The 18953-nt window shown below is 37.1% G+C and overlaps 2 pseudogenes; one reads left to right on the forward strand and one right to left on the reverse strand.

The window, feature by feature from the left end:
- Positions 1–4273: 4273 nt before the first annotated feature.
- Positions 4274–6682, reverse strand: LOC122063731 (annotated as a pseudogene).
- A 6481-nt stretch (positions 6683–13163) lies between these two features.
- LOC122063730 overlaps positions 13164–18953 on the forward strand; it is an 11271-nt pseudogene continuing 5481 nt past the window's right edge.

Genomic DNA, 18953 nt, shown 5'->3' on the forward strand with positions numbered 1-18953 from the left:
AGAAACCCTACTCGAATCAAGGGTTTAAAGCTTGGGTATGGTGAATGTTCAAAGAACTCGACTTTGCTTACCTCCAAATGTAGATCTAGAGTTGAAGATCACTCTTCCGACGCCGGAATGAGAAGATCAAGCTTCGGCGCCGCAGAAATCCTTCTCTTCTTCCTCTTCCTTCTCTTCCCTTCTTCTTCCTTTTCTTTTCTCTCTCCTCTTTACTCTTCTCACCAACGTACGGGTGTCATAAATGAAAAGAAAAGAAAAACATAAAGCTATATATATAATTCCTAAATAAGTGAATAGTGCACATGGATGGGTCACTCAGGTGGGTGGGTGCACCCACCTGTCCGCCCACCTGAGGGCCAAAACTTGGGATTTTGACCCAGTTCGGGCCTCGGCGCGAACCTCACCCCTGGCATACGATGTAACATACGTATATACCTTAAAATACGGCTATAATACCTACTTTATCCGTACATGGCCTTATGGTAGGTGCATGTACACGGCTTGGGCACTCCCGTCTCTTCTGGCACTGGCTCGGACTTGTCAGGCCAGTCGGTGTTTAAGGTCACCCTTGCCATCATAGCCCACAAGGAACCCGCTCTAACTCCCTCTGGTTCGGTTCCTGCACGGTTAAACCGGATCAACCGCGAAATCAGACCGGGTTTAAAAAGTAGGGTATTACAGTTTGACTCTTACTTCTGGACTGTTGTTTGCTGCCTAATTTTGGGTGATTATTGGTTGTTCTCTGGTTTATAAAATCCTGCAGTCTTGGGTCTGGTTTGGTTGTTCAAATCCAGTCCTACATTACTTAGGGCAAGATTTCCCTCTGATGTGGTGGTCTATGTTCCGTGATCCATCAACAGTTTAATTTTACTTTTGTTAATTGTATAACCTAGTCGGTGCCAAGATTTCTGTAGGTTGCATCAATGACATTAACAATAACATCAACAACATAAATGTGTAACTCAAGGGAGATTTATGTAGGTTGCATCAATTCATGATTTGGGGTGGTTGCGTGAAACCCTAGATAGCATGAATCAGTATAAGATCGCCGAGAATACAACCCTAAATCTGAGGTGAAGATCGCCGACAAGTGATGGAGCTGACTGCGGTAGCTCTTCTTTGTGCGAAATAGAGAAGGATTTCTTCAGTGAGAATGAAGATGAAGAACAAAGAAGAAGAAGAAGAAGAAGAAGAAGAAGAAGGATAAAAAAAGCAGTGGGGGAACAAAGAAAAAAGGCGAAAGAGAATTAAGATGAAGAACAAAGAAAAAGAAGAAAGCGAAGATGTACCTTCGGTGTCTAGGATTCAAGGTCGATCGTGCTTCTTCTTCTCCAGTGATTGTTCTTCTTCTTCTCCAGCTCCGTGTGTGCAAAGGTGAAAGGGTGAGAAGTGAAAGAGGACGAGTGTATTTTATCGGGAACGAATTCCAAAAATCATTCCGTTTTTTACAACTTTGGAAATAAACTACACGTGCAAAACGACAAATTATCGTTCCGCCTTTCGTCCTTCAAATTGTTTTTTTTTTTTTTAATTGTTGTTTTATAAAAACTGAAACATATCATAAGGTTATCAACCACTTTATTCCATTTTTTTGTTTTAATGGAACAAAAAAATGGTAGAAACATTTTTTTTTAACGATACCAAACGGACCCCTATTGTTTACTACGGCTAACACCACTCTTAGCAGAGTGACCCTCCTTCTTGACATTAGTTACCTTGCCCATTTCTCCCTCCCTCATCCCCTCGCCTGTCGATTATCGAAGAGTCGTATAAAAAAAATTTGAATTGCATGAAATAGAGTTGTTGGGTTCCAAAGCTTCCTACTAGAAAGGATAAAGGTCTATGCTTGCTCTATACGCTTGTCATGCTGAACTATTCATCGCGTTGACCTCTATCTGGTATGAACTTGTTGGATCTCTAGTGTTGATAAGTGGTCCAAAAATTGATGTTGGATCTCTAGTGTTGATCAGCTTATAGTTTGATAGTCCTCCAGTTGCCCTATGAATTTGATTGCATAATCTCGAATCTTCAATTATTTGGCCGTTATTCTCCGTAGAATGAGAAAAAAGGATTGAAACAGCCTCTTGATCTTTGGCATAGCCAAAATCAATGTCATGGTGAATGCAAGCTAGGAAGTGCCCGTTTTGCCTAGAGTCCCATCCTTGTACTTGTAATTAGGTTAAAAAGGAACTTTAGATCTAATACAGCAATGGTTACATCACGAATATTGATTGGTCTCTTTCTTTCATCAAATACTACTTTCTTTGAATACTACCTTCTTACATCTGTATGACCAACCAATTCCTTGAAATGAAAGGATTCCAACAAAAAACTTTTTCTTTTGTACAACCAACTATTTGCTCAACATGTTCTATTCGATACAGATGTTAAGAAAAAAGAGGAAGCAGAACCAAGTCAAGATGATATGGATCAATCCCTTATTCTTGCGCCAAAGATCTTACCATTTCCAAAAGAAATGGAGTTACACCTCTTTTCCATTTTCATTCTAGAGTTCTTCTGTTCAAGAGTTCTTCTCTTATTTCTATTTCCACAATGCTCCTTTGAGAACTTGGACAAATAACTTGGACAAATTCTTCCTTTTATTCTTATTAAGGGAGCTGACTAAGTCCAAGAACGTCCTTCTCTATAACTCTCTTTTTAGTTGTTGAGATAGACTCAAACCATAACATTCTCATTTTTTGAATTTAAAAAACACAAATGTAATTAACTATACAGAGAGAATCCAAGTCAATCTGAAATTCTATCAATTCTTAGGAAGATACAAGGCGTCCTTGGGAAAATCTCGTACTTCCTACTGGGTGGAGACGATGGAGTCACTCTATAGATTTAAGCTGTTCGAAATGGCCAACTTGATCTGATCTGCTTTGTTGCTTCAATAATGTTCACCGGAATACGGGGTAATAACTGATAAAGGTGGTTTTCTTTTCTCCAATGTCTTAACTTTATCCCTTTATCCTTAGAATTTTGCTCATCACAATACTCATGAGTTCAGATCAGAATGAAAAACTATTGTTAACATGCACAATATATTGGCGATTTGTTGTTACTGCTTACCATTTTTCATTTTTCAACATTCATGGTTTGTGAGCTGTTTCTATGTACTTATATGTAAGTCTCACATTTCAAATGAAAAAAAAAAACCAAAACAAAAACAAAAACAAAAATAGGGAAGCTACGAATTGAAATCCGTCCCAAGAATCCTAAATGGGCCTTGGATCTAAAAACTCACCAATTCTATGGTTTCTTGGCGTGAATCAACTGTATTGGATTTTATCAATCATTGACGACTTTAATCCAATTCAGCTGATTCACCAATCCATTTCTCTATTCTTGAAGCAATGTTCAAATGGCAAGAATGTTCTTTGCTTTCAGGTGAGAGATTAAAAATTATTTTATATGAAACCCAAATTTAGTAGATTAATTATATAGGGAAAAGGTTAATTGAGATAGGGTAGGGTAAGCTAGCATCTCTATCTTTCTCTTCCTCTCATAAAATGTCAGTGCTGTCTTTCAATATGATACTGACACCGTCTTACCACACTTCCTAGGTGGGCTTCTCTACACTGCTTAACCCTCTCCCAATTATACTCCCAATTACAATAAAGAAAGGGTAGGGAAAGAGCAATATTTTCTTTGCCTGCTTGGGTATCGGTAGAGGAGTCAGTTTCCAACCTGAATCGCTAGCTAAGAGAAACTCTCTCCCGTTAATCCTGTATGTATCTATCACACGGGATCTTGGAAGAAGCTCGTCAGTTGTTCGACTCATTGCCTGAAAGAAATTTCTTCACCTGGCATGCCATCATCTATGCCTACATCAAGAACCAGGACTTATCTGACGCCAGAGCTCTTTTCAATTCTTCTCGTCACAAAGACAGTGTCACCTACAATTCTATGATCTCTGGCAATGTAAGAGCTAATGGCTTGGAAACTGCTCATTCTCACCAACTCTTCTATCAAATGGTATCTAGATTGATGAGTTTACTCTAACAACCATGCTCAATATGACTGGCAAAACCCATTGGTCCCATCAGATGGGGAGCAGTTACATGCTTACATGATTAAAACTGATATTGACTTTCTGTGAACTCCCTGATTGTTTATACTCTATTTTATCTACGCAATGGGGCAAAAGGGGTCAAGCCCAGACAGGCTGAAGATTAGGGCCAATTTCAGCCCAACTAATGACTATGATCAAAACAGATTTTAAGCTGTCTTTGGTATCCAAGAGAAGAAAAGTAAAGAAAAAAAAAAGTACAAAAATCGTTTAAAAAAATTATCTTTATGCTTGGCATGTCCTGAAACAAGAGAAGCAAAAAAATATTGAAAATATTAATGGTACAGAAATGCATCCTTCGATCCATTTCAAACGATCTAGAAAGAAACATAAACGAGTGTACCGCAATAATATTCTGTTTCTATAGTAGATATTAAAATTTTCAAATACCCTAACGAACAATAACAAGCAGAAGAAGTAACCTCCTAAGCAGTGAGAACGACGGCTCCTCCAGACTCCTTAATCTTCTTCTCTGCAATCTTGGACACGAGCTTCGCCTTGACGACGATCGGCTTTCGACTCATTTTTATCATGTTTCGACATGTCTTATCAGTATGTCCAATGATTCATTGTGCCTCAACGGAGCCACATCGAGTCTCATTACGATAAGTTTGTTCACATAGAAACAGTTTCTTATACTGTTCCACTACTATAACAACTGCAGTAGCCGCAAATATTATTACTTTCTTGCGCCTCTGATAATACTCATCATATTCATCATCACTATCCATTTTTTACGTAAATCTACAATTTAGAATTAAACAAGCATTTCAGAAAACCATAACAGATATTCATATGTATTCAAAAAGGAGAAATCAGAACTATTAAAAGAAAGAAAGAACGAATTATAAATTTTAGGCTTTCAAACAAAAGAATTCAAATGAAATGCTTCTGAATATAATAGATGATGTATTTTAGAAACTGAAGCATAATGAGGATCAACAATAATAAGGTCGTCAGGATCAAGAGAACTTTCCATTGGTAGGCAACAACTTGATCTCACAAGGGGCTTTTCACAAGTAATCCACAGGTAATAGTAATCTCTTCTTCTTCATTTCTAGTAGAAAGTTTTAGACACAGAAACCCATTTTCCTTTGACTTATACTCCTACAAGCATTCCCTCTAAGTCCATTACGACCAACAACTACAACTTCTATTACTTCACCATAACAACTACTCAAGACAAAATTGATCAAGGAACCTAAAAAAAAAAAATCTCTGCAAAACCATTCTTTGAATAACCCAAATCAAAATGTAACCTGAAATTTTTATTCTATGATATACCCTAAACTAATTTCTATCCACAATAATGCTCTACCAATTACCATATCAAATACTGTTAGATGTATCTATTTATTATTTTATTGGGGAAGAGAAAACTTTGTCATTCTGTCCTATATCAATTTAAACCCAGTTTCAGGCCTTATTTTGAAATCGGTGGAGAGCTTTCGTGTTGATTTTTATGTATTGATTTGTGGTTCTGACTAATTAAATGTTTCAGACCTAATATTAATCAATATTCATCTTCTTAAAGCCATTATTTAATTCTTTTTTCCTGTTTCAACTTTTCCTCAGTACCTCAGTTTATGGCCTTGTTCCTATTTACTGATTTGAACTCACAAATACGTTCAGATCATCTGTAAATATTAGTCATCCCTTTCTTCTCACTTGACCCCAGTTATGCACCCCTTTGAACCCCTGTTTTGTCTCAGCCCTATTTTTCCTCGAGTCCGATTCCAATAAGACCTTTTTTGTCTTTAAAAAAAAGGTCGCAGGTCGTCGATGGCGGAAATCGAGAGAGAGAGAGAGAGAGAGAGAGAGAGAGAGAGAGAGAGAGAGAGAGGGCTTACCAGTCGCCAACGGCGGACTCTCGGTGAGATTCCTCGCAAGTTGCAGGTCGCAGGTCGGGACTTTAGAGAAAACGTTGCTTTAGAATGTAGGTCGGGACTTGGAGAGATTCCTACACAGGTCGGACTCTCGGTGAGATTCTGGTCTCAGTCGCAGGTTGTCGTAGGTCGGGACTTGGAGAGATCGCGGAGTGAGTGTCGCCATTTGAGGGTCGCGGGTTGAGAAACGTCTCTCCCATTTTTCTTTTTATACTAGGTCGAGAGAACGTCGATCAAATCTAAGTTTAGGTATTTAGGTGAACTCAGATTTGATGCACTTCTCGTGTAAAATGGTCATTCGTGTAAAATGGTCATTCATGGGAAGGAGGGTGCTCGGATATGAGGGTCATCCTTGTGGAACCAAACAGCTCCTAAAATTAAGATTTATCATTCTATAGAATGTCATCCCAAAGATTTACCGAACCAAACACCCCCTAAAGAAACCATACTGAGTACCATCGATCAATGGTGCGTTTTCCGGCGATGCATACCACCAGCATTACCTCGACCTCCTGGATGCTTCCTGCTTGCCTATTCTTCCATGTCCGGCAGAGACATGGCCTCTCTTCTTCCTATTCTTCTTGAATCTCGTCGTCATCTTCTGTGTCTTGCTCTTCCCCTCCCTCTTTCTCCTTCCGTCGAGCGAGGTCAAACAGTGCGGCAGATTAGAAATGGGAAAGGAAGCTAACTAGAGTTTCGGGGTTTTCTTTTCTTCCCTTCCCTTTTTATCCTTTATTTTTCTTTTATTCTCGGTTTTGTACTCCATTAAATGGCTGCCAATTGGTCAGTTTGGTTCGGTTTCAGTCCGAGTTGAGTCGGTTTCGATTTGGAAATGAAACCGAAACCAAACTAATAGGGATTATTCCGGTTTATAATCAAGTTAGTTTCGATCTGATTTGGATATGGTTTGCCAATAAAAGAAAACTGTTTTTTTATGAGTTTCAGGCTGAGTTTTGTTTCTTATCGGATTAGATTTTGGTCTGAGTTTTGAACCAGTATTGATTTGATTTCAGGGTCATAACACCCCAAATCAAAACTGGCCCAACAATACCAATTCGGGCTAGGTTTTGGTTTGTCATGTGTTTGTTTGAACTGTATTTAGGGGTGCACCTTAAAGCTAGGTGCTACAAGTAATTTGGGGGAGGAGCGTACCCACGTGCAATATTATTTTTGGACTCGCGTTGTGTAAATCTTTTCTCCATAAATGTGTATGTGAAAAACATATATCAAACCACTAACAGACCAATAATGGATAGATCATAGCCCATTAAGTCAATTGATAAAAGAACAAAACCAAGCTTTATTGTAATGGTATACCAAAACCAATTCATCCAAATTGATTCAGACCAAACCGATTGATTAATACCCCTAGTTTAGAGTAAGGCTGGCAAAGTTCAGTCCAAATCAATCGGACCGATAGGTTCAACTTGGATTGAATTGACTCGAACTCTTAGCAACTTGATTTCAGATTGGGTTTTATGGAATAAGTAAAAACCAAACTTGATCAAATTTATTGAGTGAAAATAAAAAAAAATTAGACAAGACCAACCCCCCTCCCAGGGAAAAAAACCCATCTGAAAAAAAAAAAAAAAAAAAAAAAAAACTCATTTAATGGTTTGGTTTCAGATTGACCTAGTAACATATTGAAACCAATTCATCCCAACTGAAACTGGTTCAAACCTGTACCAAAAAAAAAACTGGTTCAAACCGCCTGTTGACCCTGACTAGGAAGAAAGTAGAGGGTTGATAAGGAATATTAAGAGCCCGAGGACAAGATAGTAAATTCCATGTATCCGATATGGAAAGGCAAAAATGCAAATTTCTGGAGGTAACTTTTAATTTCCCACATCTCCCCTGGACACTTCAGTGTTGGGCCAGGAAAAAATGTCTATGGAGGCATTTGTGGAAGAGACTAGCAAACAAAGAGCGCTTAAGCTGCTGACACGTGGCAATAACTTATACAATGGCCAGCTAGCATGGAGATGAAGTTGGAGCTTAATTACCAATTGCGTGGAGACTTGTTAGGCTTAGTTTTAGTTAGTTTATTTCCTATTGTGGTCCATTCAAAGATTAATTTGATTTATTTTGGGGATATTGTTTAAGCATAACAAGAGTTCAAAAATCTAGATTTCATAATTCAGTAACTCTTATTTTAATCACCAAACGAAACGTTTGTGTCCTGAATACATATTTCTACCTAATTCTAGAGCAAATATTCAAACATGGTTTACAAACGAGTCTATTTTGGGTTTTAATCTAAATGTTAATTCAATCTCCAAATAATCTCCTACTGCAAATGTAGTCCATGTGATGTAAGAAAATCAAATGGATCTTCACAAGGAATCACGATCGGTATAGGAGTTAGAGTAATCCAGTTGAATATTTTATGTGGAGTTGTTTTGTTTATTTTGTTTAGAAATGTCATTGTACAATCAAATTACACTATATATTCAACTTTACTTCTATGGTTGAAATGTATAGTTGTTACAAGAGTTGAATGCATAGTTGTTGGGAGGGTACAATCTGCAACCAAGACAAACAAATTTAAAGGAAAAGAAAAAAAAAGTTAGCCATGGTCTGAGTGGAGAGGAAGTTCATCAATCATCCGTTGTCAAATTTCAAAATCATCAACCATTGTTAGCCATTAATTTCCTCCAATATCTTAACCTCATCCTTAGACGGTGCGCTTCGGATGCTTCCTCTATCCTGCATATGAGGTCGTAATCGGTCATCACAATACTTTTTTCCTTTTGAAAGAACATAATGCTAGAGTTCCAATCAGAAAAGAAAGCAATTGAAGATCAATTGTTATTATGCACAAGATATTAGCGGTAGCTTCTCAAATAATGTGAAAACTAAGGAGTTCAGGAAGTTTTTATAAATAAATATCATGCCAACAATGTGTATTCTTTTTTTATTCACATCTCACAATAATTACACGGAGAAATTTGTTGTCAATGCTTGGCCTATTTTTCCTTTTTCAGCATTCATGGTTAATTTGTGAGGTGTTTCTAACTTTCTAGGGTCTTATATTGAAAACAAGTCTCACATTTCTAAAAGAAAACAGAAAACAGAAAAAAGAATATAAGGAAGCTGATAAATTAGACAAATGCAATGCTTTAAGAAACAAGAATGGAATCGGTCCATATCGATTTGAATTGAAATCAGTTCCAGTATATGATACTATCTTACCACATCTCATAGATGCGCTTCTCTATCCCGCTTGCTTAAAAGACATTCTTCCAATTATGTCTTACTCATAAGATATAATTTATTTACAAAAATAACAATAAAAGGTAGGGAAAGAGCAATACTAGTCCCTGTTGCTTGCTTGCTAATAGAGGAATCAAATTCCCAGATTGGTGGGAGGGCTTAATTATCTATTGTCTTTCTTATTGTTTATACTCTATTTTATATAAAAGTTACTGTTGATTCCTTTTCCATCGGCATTGTTGTGTTTGATTCCCTCACAGATTTAGGTTAAATCTGAATTCATTCATCAACCCAATGGGCTAAAAGGGTCGAGCCTAGATGAACTGAAGATAATGGCCGATTTGAGCCCACCTAATGATATAGAGACCAGTCTCCATGGCCAAAACAAGTTCTAACTAAATCTGAATATTGAACTAGGGCCAAGTAATGTTGCCTAGACAGCCTGAGGCTAATGATCAAGTGTGATCATAGCCCAGGAGGTTAAAAGCATAAACAACATATAATTTGAAAGATTTTTTTTTTTTTGATGAAATTTAAAATTTATTACTATTTTTAGATTTGAAAAATATTTGGATTTAAAATGTATTTTGAAGCAGATTTTTTTAGGAAATTATTTTATTTTGATGAATGGTTCAATTCTAATCCATGTGTAACCGAGTTAGCCCAAACCTATGTAATGCTAAAGAATTAAACGGATTTGGAATGGATTCGCTGATTTGTGGACAATTGAACCCAAGTTTGATTACAGACCGTATGCCAATCTAAGATCAATCTAAGATTAACACTATCAATTCAAGCAAGATCAAAGACCAATCGATTCAGAGGTCATGCAGTGATAAGATGAAAATCTTATACACATACTCGAGCGTTTAATTCAATTATGCAATTATTTGCCAAACAGGCTCTAAAATCCCATATTATATGCATATATTATAAGCCTCCGTATTATACATAGATAATACACTAAAAATTCATTTAACCTTATTAATACATCTAGTTAAAAAAATAAAAAACTAAACTAAACTAAACTAAACCTAAACCTAATACTCTTTACTGGCAGCGGTGACGACAGACAGTGCGGCGGCGGCAACGATAAGTGCAATGGCGGCTACCACGAGTGTATCGGCGGTGACGAAAACAACAATCTCCCTTCCCTCTGTTGTTAAAATTACTACTATACTTACGAAGATGATCTCCAATGATAAAAATTACGACTGTTCTTCAAGAATTGACGTCAGAAATTTTTGTACCCAAACTCTCTGCGAGTACCAGCCATATGGCATGACAAATTTCATGATCGGATAAAAAAAAAATGAAACAAAATATATTAAAAAAAAATAAAGAAAACATAAGTGGCCAAAAAAGGAGCCTAAATCATTTGCATCAATAATCCAAGCACCATATGATCAAAGAAATCTCAGCCCCAAGATGATGAAAGACCTTAATCTTCAATCAAAAAGATATAATACAGCTCATACCTGCAGCTACTACTTATGCTGAGCGTTGTGCCGCATCCAGGAAGAACAAACCATGTCCATATAGACTGTTTACACATAAGAAACAAAATGAGGAGACCAGAATTAAGATCATAGTCTAAGATACACATGCTAGAAAAGCTATTAGGAAGAAAATGAATAAATAGGAAGAGATGCAGTGGGACAACGAATAGTGGAAAACAATTCACAAGTAACCTATATTGGAGGAGGTATGTGGTAAATATGTACTTACTGTATAATGGTTGGTTTTCTCCAATGTCTCAGCCTTATCTTTAAAATTTTGGTCTTCATAATACTTTTCTCTAACAATAACTCTAAAGTTCAGATTTTATCCAAAAAATAATAATTTTGAAGAGATCATCTGTTGGTACCATGTACGATATATTAGTGGTACTTTCTCATGTGAAAACTAAGAGATTTAGTGAGTTTTTATAAATAAATGTCATGCCAACAATGTGTTTCAGTTTTTTTGTGTTCACCTCTCAGAACAAATATACCTGGAGAGATTTGTTTCATATTTCAACATTCATGGTTTCTGGGGGTGTTTCAATGGAATTGTATTGGATTCACATATTTAAAAAAAAAAAAAAAAAGAAGGAAAGAAAGAAAGAAGAAGGGAATATGATAAATTGGAATTTAAGTTTCATAATACTTGCTTCAATTGCAAGGCTTTAAAATAAGGAATCAATGACAGAATTGGTTCATGTTGATTCGGATTGGAATCAACCAAGAATCTTAAAATTGATCATTAATAATTCACAGATTTTAGGGTTTTTTGGTATGAATCAACCGTATTGAATTTTCCAAAATCGAGATCAGTCTTGATCAATTTCAATCCAAATCATTGATTCGTCAATTCAATTCCCAATTCTGGAGGCATTGTTCAACTTGCAAGAATGTTATTTGCTTTAAGGTGAGGGATAATATATATATATATATATACACTTTATATGAAAATTCAATTTTAGTAGATTAATTATGTAAGAAAAAGGTTCTTTGAGCTATGGTAGGGTATGCTGACTCCTCTGGGTCTATCCTTTTCCTCCTCACATAAAATGTCACTGCTGCCTTCTAATATATTATGCCATCTTACCACACCTCATAGGTGGATTTCTCTATACCGCTTGCTTGGAGAACCCTCTCTTAATTTGTATAATAATAATAATAATAATAATTGTCCTTGTATAATTATATTATTATGAAGGGTGGGGAAAGAGCCACCCTTGCTTGGTATAATTATATTATACCACTTGCTTGGAGAACCCTCTCTCGATTTGTATAATTATTATTATTATTATTATTATTATTATTATAAAGGGTGGGGAAAGAGCCAATATTGTCCTTGTTTGCTTGGGAGTAGAGGAGTCAATTTCCACGCTGAACCAGTTCGATCAATAAAAAAATTGGACCAAACCCATGTTAGTTTGGTTTTGGTTTGGGATTCATGAAACCAACAGAAATGATATGGACCAGATCAATCGAAACTGAAAACCTTGAAAATATATATATATATATATATATATGAAACATGTTTTTCCATTATTTTTAGGAGAAAAGAAAGTGGATAACATCAATGTGCAGATTCTTGTGCACTCCCTCTCACATCTCACTCTTGGGTTCCACCCTCGCCTCAATGAATACCTATCCTATTGGACGAATTTGCTACCCTTCCCTCCTATTGGTGCAAAACTGCACTCAGATAAGGGTGGTAAAGTTTAATCTCAACCGGTTAGATCAACTGATTCAACTTGGATTGAATTGATCTGAACTATTAACAGCTTGATTTTAGATTGGGGTTTTATGGAATAGGTAGAAACCAAACCAAACTAACCAAATTTATAGACTGAAAATAAAAAAATGGATTGAACCCAATAACTGAAATGAGACCAGATCCATAGTAACTTTATGAGAAACCAAAACCTTAAAAAAAAGGAATGAAAAAACTAGACTGGAACTGAAACCTTATTTAATGGTTTGGTTTCGGATTGACCCAATAACGGACCGAAATTGATTCATCCTGATTCTTAACTGAAACTTGAGTATAATGTTTTTTTCCGAAGCGGGTGGTAATGATTTGCTAATGAGACAAATCCGACGGGTTTTATGAGAGGGGACAGCAGGACGAATGTGCAAGAAGGACCTCTAGAGGTATTGCCGCCACGTAGGAGCACAAGACAGAGAATGAGGCTTGCCATGCTGGAGGATTATTTGTGATTCGTGATATGTGATTTTGTTACGAGTTTGTTAGGATTTCTTATGAGAATATGATAACGGAATGTAAAAATATATTATAAAGGTCATAAAGTAAATGGATGAAGGCTAGAAAAAAGCTTTACCCTCTTCTTTCTGTTTAGGATGTAGCTCCCTCGAAGTCGTTTGTTCTTATATTTCTTCCTTGTTGTCTTCCTTCCTCGTGAGACGTATCAGCTTCGGTGGACATCCCCATCCCTGCCCCACCTCCATCCCCACCCTCAGCGAACCTGCAACACCCCCCTCTTTCTCTCTCGAATCTCAATACCTTCCATCGCCCGGGAACTGACCAAGGGTAAAATGGAAATTATAAAAATAAGAAACCTCAGCCTCAAGTGTTAAAGTGGTGTTTGGTTGCGTGATTCCGCAGAATGTATTTCTGTGGAATCGTGATTCAACATTTATTTGGGTGTTTGGTTGTAATCAGTGATGATCCTATGCGGAAACATGATTCCACAATTGTACTAAAGGGTGAGTCATTTATGAGTTAAGCAAGATAGGTTAATTTAAGATTTAACCGACCGATTTTAGCCCCCTATAAATAACCTGGATTCCATCCGAAGTCCAAAGTAATCGGGCCTCAGTTGAATATCACGGAACCAGCTAGTGAGTCTATCGTCTCAAGCTCCACGAAGCGGACAACCATTGTCCTTGTTGCTGCTCGAACCTGCAGGTATGCTTTCTCTCTCTCTCTCTGTCTCTCTCACTCACTCACCCTCGCTTGCTCTGCCCCTCTCTCTCTCTCTCTCTCTCTCTCTCTATCGCTCGCTCGCACGCTCGTTGTCTCCGTTTTCCCTAGGGTTACTACGAGCCTTGGTAAGCGGTAAAACTTAGACTAATTTAGGGGTTCAATTTGAGAGAAACTCGAATTTAGGGTATCTGGGTTAGAGGAAGACACGAATGTTGGGGTTTTGATTCATGCAACTAAATCTCTAATTGTAGGACTGTAAATTTTGCCATGTGAAAGTGGCTTGAAATTAGTTTTCAAGACAATGTACTGAACACTGAATAGGTTTAAAATACTCATCGTTTCTGTAAGCCCTAAAAAAAAAAAAACCCTAACATTTATCAGGCAGGACATTCACCCAGACCACATGAATTATAGGAGTATTCTTGAAGACTTCAAGTGTTTGTCATTGTTTTCAGTTTTACAAATAAGAGGATTATTCCTGAGAGCTAAGAATTATTGGAGAAGTTGGCAAGTAATCCTCAAGGGTTGAACCATAAAAATGACATAAAATGAAGGTAAAGATACATTAAGAATGTCAAGTTATTTCTAGTCCCGACTTCTGACTGCATGAAATTTAGACTCGCATTCACAGTTTGCCATATAAATGTTATGAACTATGAAACATAATTTTCTCTTATTCTTCTTTTTTCAATTTGACCTCTAGAACAAAGTACACATTACAGGATTTCTTTAGAGTAGAAAAAAGAACGAAATGAAAATGTTGTCAAGAATATGTGGAGAAGGGCGGTGCAAAGTTTCGAAGGTGCACTCAAGGCCAAAACTGTACTTGTCTGGCACTGTAAAAATTAATTTTTATGGAATACTAACATATCTGTCAACTAGGTTTGTTTCCATGGACAAAGCAAATAACTTGGTAAATTAAGCCATTGAGATAGACTACAAGTAAGTGGATTGATTTTATTTTATTTTTTTATTTTTTATTGTTTTATACTTAGGCTTTTAGTTTGATCGTCAAGAAATAAATAGAAAAGAAAAAAAAAATTGTATTTGAGGAGAGAGAGAGAGAGATGAATGCAACTGGCAGACTCAGTGCAACCAAACAGTTTTTCAGGCGGATTCTAGATGAATCCAATTGATCCAACTGAGAGACTCAAAGTAACCAAACAGTTTTTCAAGCAAATTATAGATAAAACCAACTAACAAACTCAAGGTGACGAAACAGTTAATCCTTCAGAATTACGATTCCACAAAAGCTCATTCTATGTAATTATGTCCAGAATCAATACGTGCACCAACAGATTTACGCAACCAAATGATACGTAATAGTTTCTTGCTATAGTGCCGTTGCCATTCTCTCCCATACTTAACTTTGCTTTGCCCTGAGAGAGAGTGGGCGGAGAAGGCGACGGGGCAGCGACGACGAAGACGTACTCTCTCTCTCTCTCTGCGGGAGGGGTTGGAAACGAGGAGATGCTTGATTGGAATAGCTCACAGAACCGCTCGATGCCATTCTTCTTTTTTTTTTTTTTTTTTTCTTTAGTAATTGGGTTTCATGGGTTTTACTGCCACCACTACTTCAACAAAGGCACCTGCTTTATCTTTAATGAATTATCTTCCAAGCTTTCATTCATGCATCCCACTTAAAGGATACTTCCAAGCTGATTTATGATGCTGCTGAATTTTTGGGATTCGTTGGATAGATTGTGCTTGGCGTTATCTTTTCTCTGGGAATCTGTCCCCTTTGATTACTTAACTCGGTTTACTCACAAGTGAAGAAGAATTGTTGTGTCTGCCATTTTATGTTTCAGTCAGTCAATTTTAAGCATATCTCTGTTAATTACTAGTTGTTAATCTCATTGTATTTGTTGTTCAATTTCAATAGTTTTATTTGGGAGGTCTTTTGTGATATTTTGATGTCTCTGAACACCATAGGATTTGGGATTCTAGATACTTTTCTTGGATCTCTCTCTCTCTCTCTCTCTCAAAGTAGAGGTTTCTTGGCTAGGATTCTGGAGCATTGGGCCGTGTTTAATTAAATAAAGGAAGCTTGGTCATTGCTGTTCTGTTAAAGGACAGGGAAGTTTAAAGATCTCTGCTCAACTGTTGAAACAATGACTGATATATCTATTCATTACTGGGCTATTCCCACGTACTCACTGACGAACTGTACTAACTGGTGGGTTGATCCAGCTAGCTCAGATCTGGGAATGTACTACAGGGAGCATCCTGACTATTCTGATCAACATTTAAAAAAGCATCCTGTTCCCTTCTGCTTCAGCATAGTAGACCTATTCTCCAAGAAGGAAGGCATTTCCCGTGCAGCAAACTGATAGCTCAAAGTTCTTAGTCCTGCAGTAAAGGTACTTACTAGTTACATGAAAAAATGTCATCTCTAAGGAATGCTATCAGTAGACGGGCTCACAAGGAATGATCTCAGCCGTAAGTGAAAGTATCTTTTTTTTCCCCAGTGGATTCTATTTCATGTGTTTAGGAACTCACTGTTGTGTAATGGTTTTATTTATAATTTCAGGCATGCTAGGAAGAAGTTTGGGATTCTAGAAAAGCATAAAGACTATGTCTTGCGTGCAAAGGCATATCACCAGAAGGAGGAGACTTTACAGGTAGTGTTTCCTGTGATTGGTTCTCCTGATTTCCTGTTATTTGTTATTAATATCCTCTGCAAAATGACCTCAGTAATATTTCTTATAACATGATTTCTATTAAATATTTCGTGTTTGTTGCGTATTTTTTGGTTCGGTTACAGAAACTCAAGGAGAAAGCATCATTCAGGAACCCAGATGAATTTTACTTCAAGATGATAAGAACAAGAACAAAGGATGGAGTTCATAAACCAGAGTAAGATATTAGTTGCCCAATTTCTTGTTTTGCCTCCATAACTTTTGGTCATACGCTAACTTATATGGTTTTCTTAGGAGTGAGTCCAAGAAGTACACTAATGAGGAACTCATGCTCATGAAGACCCAAGATATAGGATATGTCTTTCAGAAAATTCAAAGTGAAAAGAAGGTGTTTTAGTGTTGCTAGTAATTCTAGTTGGTTGTAGTGTTGTTGCCAGTGTTTGAGAAGATGAAAAATCGGAATCGGTCAAGGCCAATACCGATGCAATCCCAATCTGGATAGGCCTGGATCGCACAGAGATATCCCTAGGTTCAATTAAAATTTTTTTTTGGGTACTTTTTTTCCCTTTTTGTCTCTACGGATATACTGATACAGTATCTGTCAAGAACCAGGATCGGTCAAGGCCGATACTGATCCGACTGATTCTGGCCGATCCGACTGATTCTGGCCGATCCAATCCTATCCGATTCCTCAAACCATGGTTGTTGCTGGTTTGAGAATAGAAATTGATCATAGTCAAGTTTTATGCAATTACTTTGTTGGCATCTTATTTTGGATTTCTTTGTTTTCTGTAGAAAATTGAGAAGCTAGGTGCTGTGCTGCATTCTCTTGATAATCTGGCACCTAACAAGCACATCTATTATGTTGAAGACAGGTTTGAATTTCTTGATGTTCACTACTGCACTTTGAACTAGATTTCTTGTTTACGTTCAAAACCCAAGGCATGAATCTGGTTGTTTTTTAAACCTTAACTGATCTTGGATTGTGATAATTTTTATTTTTTATGTTGGTAAAAGGTTGGCCAGGTGGTTGCACACCTAAGCTTTTCTCAAGGCTCATCTAATATGCCACACGGAAGGATGATGTGTCAATTTTGACAGTTGGATATTTTAGGAATGTATGGATCGCCCACATATAAAATTTCTTTTTCAAATTCAATCATTTACTCTCAAATAGGATGGTGTACCCTCCCATGTATGACGTATGTCCGTGCACCCTTTTTGTGGTCCCATATTTTTCAATGTTTTGTGTTTCCACTTGGAAAATTTCATTTGGACTGAAACTTGATATGTGAGCAAGAGGTCTTGGGGTCTACCAAATTTCAGCCCGACCTTACATGCCGTGAGGCACAATTAGGTGACCCACTCAGTCAGCTTTCCCTTTTTTATGTTCAGAATACTTAACTCATAACTGATGGATTATCAGGACATATTGGTAGATTATAATTCATCAAGGCTAGCTTTTGACTTTTAGGAAGGTATAAGTACTTTTTATTTCTCCTGCGCTATGTGAAAAATCAGACTATGTTTAATGCTAAAACATTTGTGGCATTTTGACTTTTTGTCTATGTGTGGTTGACCAGGAAGTGAAGGATAACAAAGTAGGCTGTGTGCCCCACATGTTGGGGAAAGTGAGGGGGTGGTAAAGGGAAATGAAGTTTTCCATATCATGTTCAGTTGCTGTCTTTTTTAGTGTAAATTGGCAAGGGATAGCAATGGTACATCATCTCTTGAAATGGTGTGGACCAATGGCTTTCCACGCTATACCTCAAATCCGATCAATTTTGGTTTGATTTTGTAACAAATTGGCTGGGAAAAGCTTAGGGAGGCAGGGAAAGTGTGGATTTCTAGATTTTTTTACTATGTCTTCTAAACTGGCTAACTTTTACCATTCATGTGGAAATTGTCAGACATCCCCTCACTTTATCACGACCGCACACTTCTCCACCAAACAGAGATTTTGGGAATAATGGCTGAACTGACTTAGGGGACTTGTTTGCTCTTTGGGGCTTGGGTCTCAAGAAAGGGGCTGAGGCTTGGTCCGAGTCTGTTATTTTTTTTTTTTTGGCTTTTCTTTCAAAATAATTGTTATTTTTTATTTCTAATTGTAATGTTTTCTTAATCAGATAGTTATTACTTATTAGTATGACCTGAGGTCCTAGTTACCTGATTCTGCGGTTTGTTTGATTTTGGGGTTTATGGTTCAAATTTTTTTCTTGTGGAACCCAGTTCACTAAGGTTTCATATCTATGTGTCAGTCTTTAGGTTGTCCTTGACAAGAAATTTTTGTTACATTATCTATTTTAATTTTTAGGGAAAAAGATCGCTGCCTGATCGTGTGGCTCCTATGCCTGGAGACAGGATCACTGGAAATTATTGCCCCGCCCCCTGCGAAATGAAAAATTCCATCCATGTTGATACCCCTGTGTTCACTCTCATTGGCCTCAAGCTGGTGCAGGGACAACACGACCAGGCAGCGATCTCTTGCCCTAATTTTTAATACTTCCTAGACTTTGTAATCTGAAATGAGCTGGGCTCTGAGTTATCTGGTTCAGTGGTTTACTGTTCAAATTTGTTGTTTTCATAATTTCATGTTACATTGTTCACCTGTGTTGTGCTTTTATAAGTTGGCATATATATATATTTTTTTGGGTGCCAAGTCATATAGGTTACTTGGCAAGAAATCACGTATTGCACTCTTAC

Source organism: Macadamia integrifolia, unplaced genomic scaffold, assembly GCF_013358625.1.
Source record: "Macadamia integrifolia cultivar HAES 741 unplaced genomic scaffold, SCU_Mint_v3 scaffold1432, whole genome shotgun sequence".
Classification (NCBI taxonomy): domain Eukaryota; kingdom Viridiplantae; phylum Streptophyta; class Magnoliopsida; order Proteales; family Proteaceae; genus Macadamia; species Macadamia integrifolia.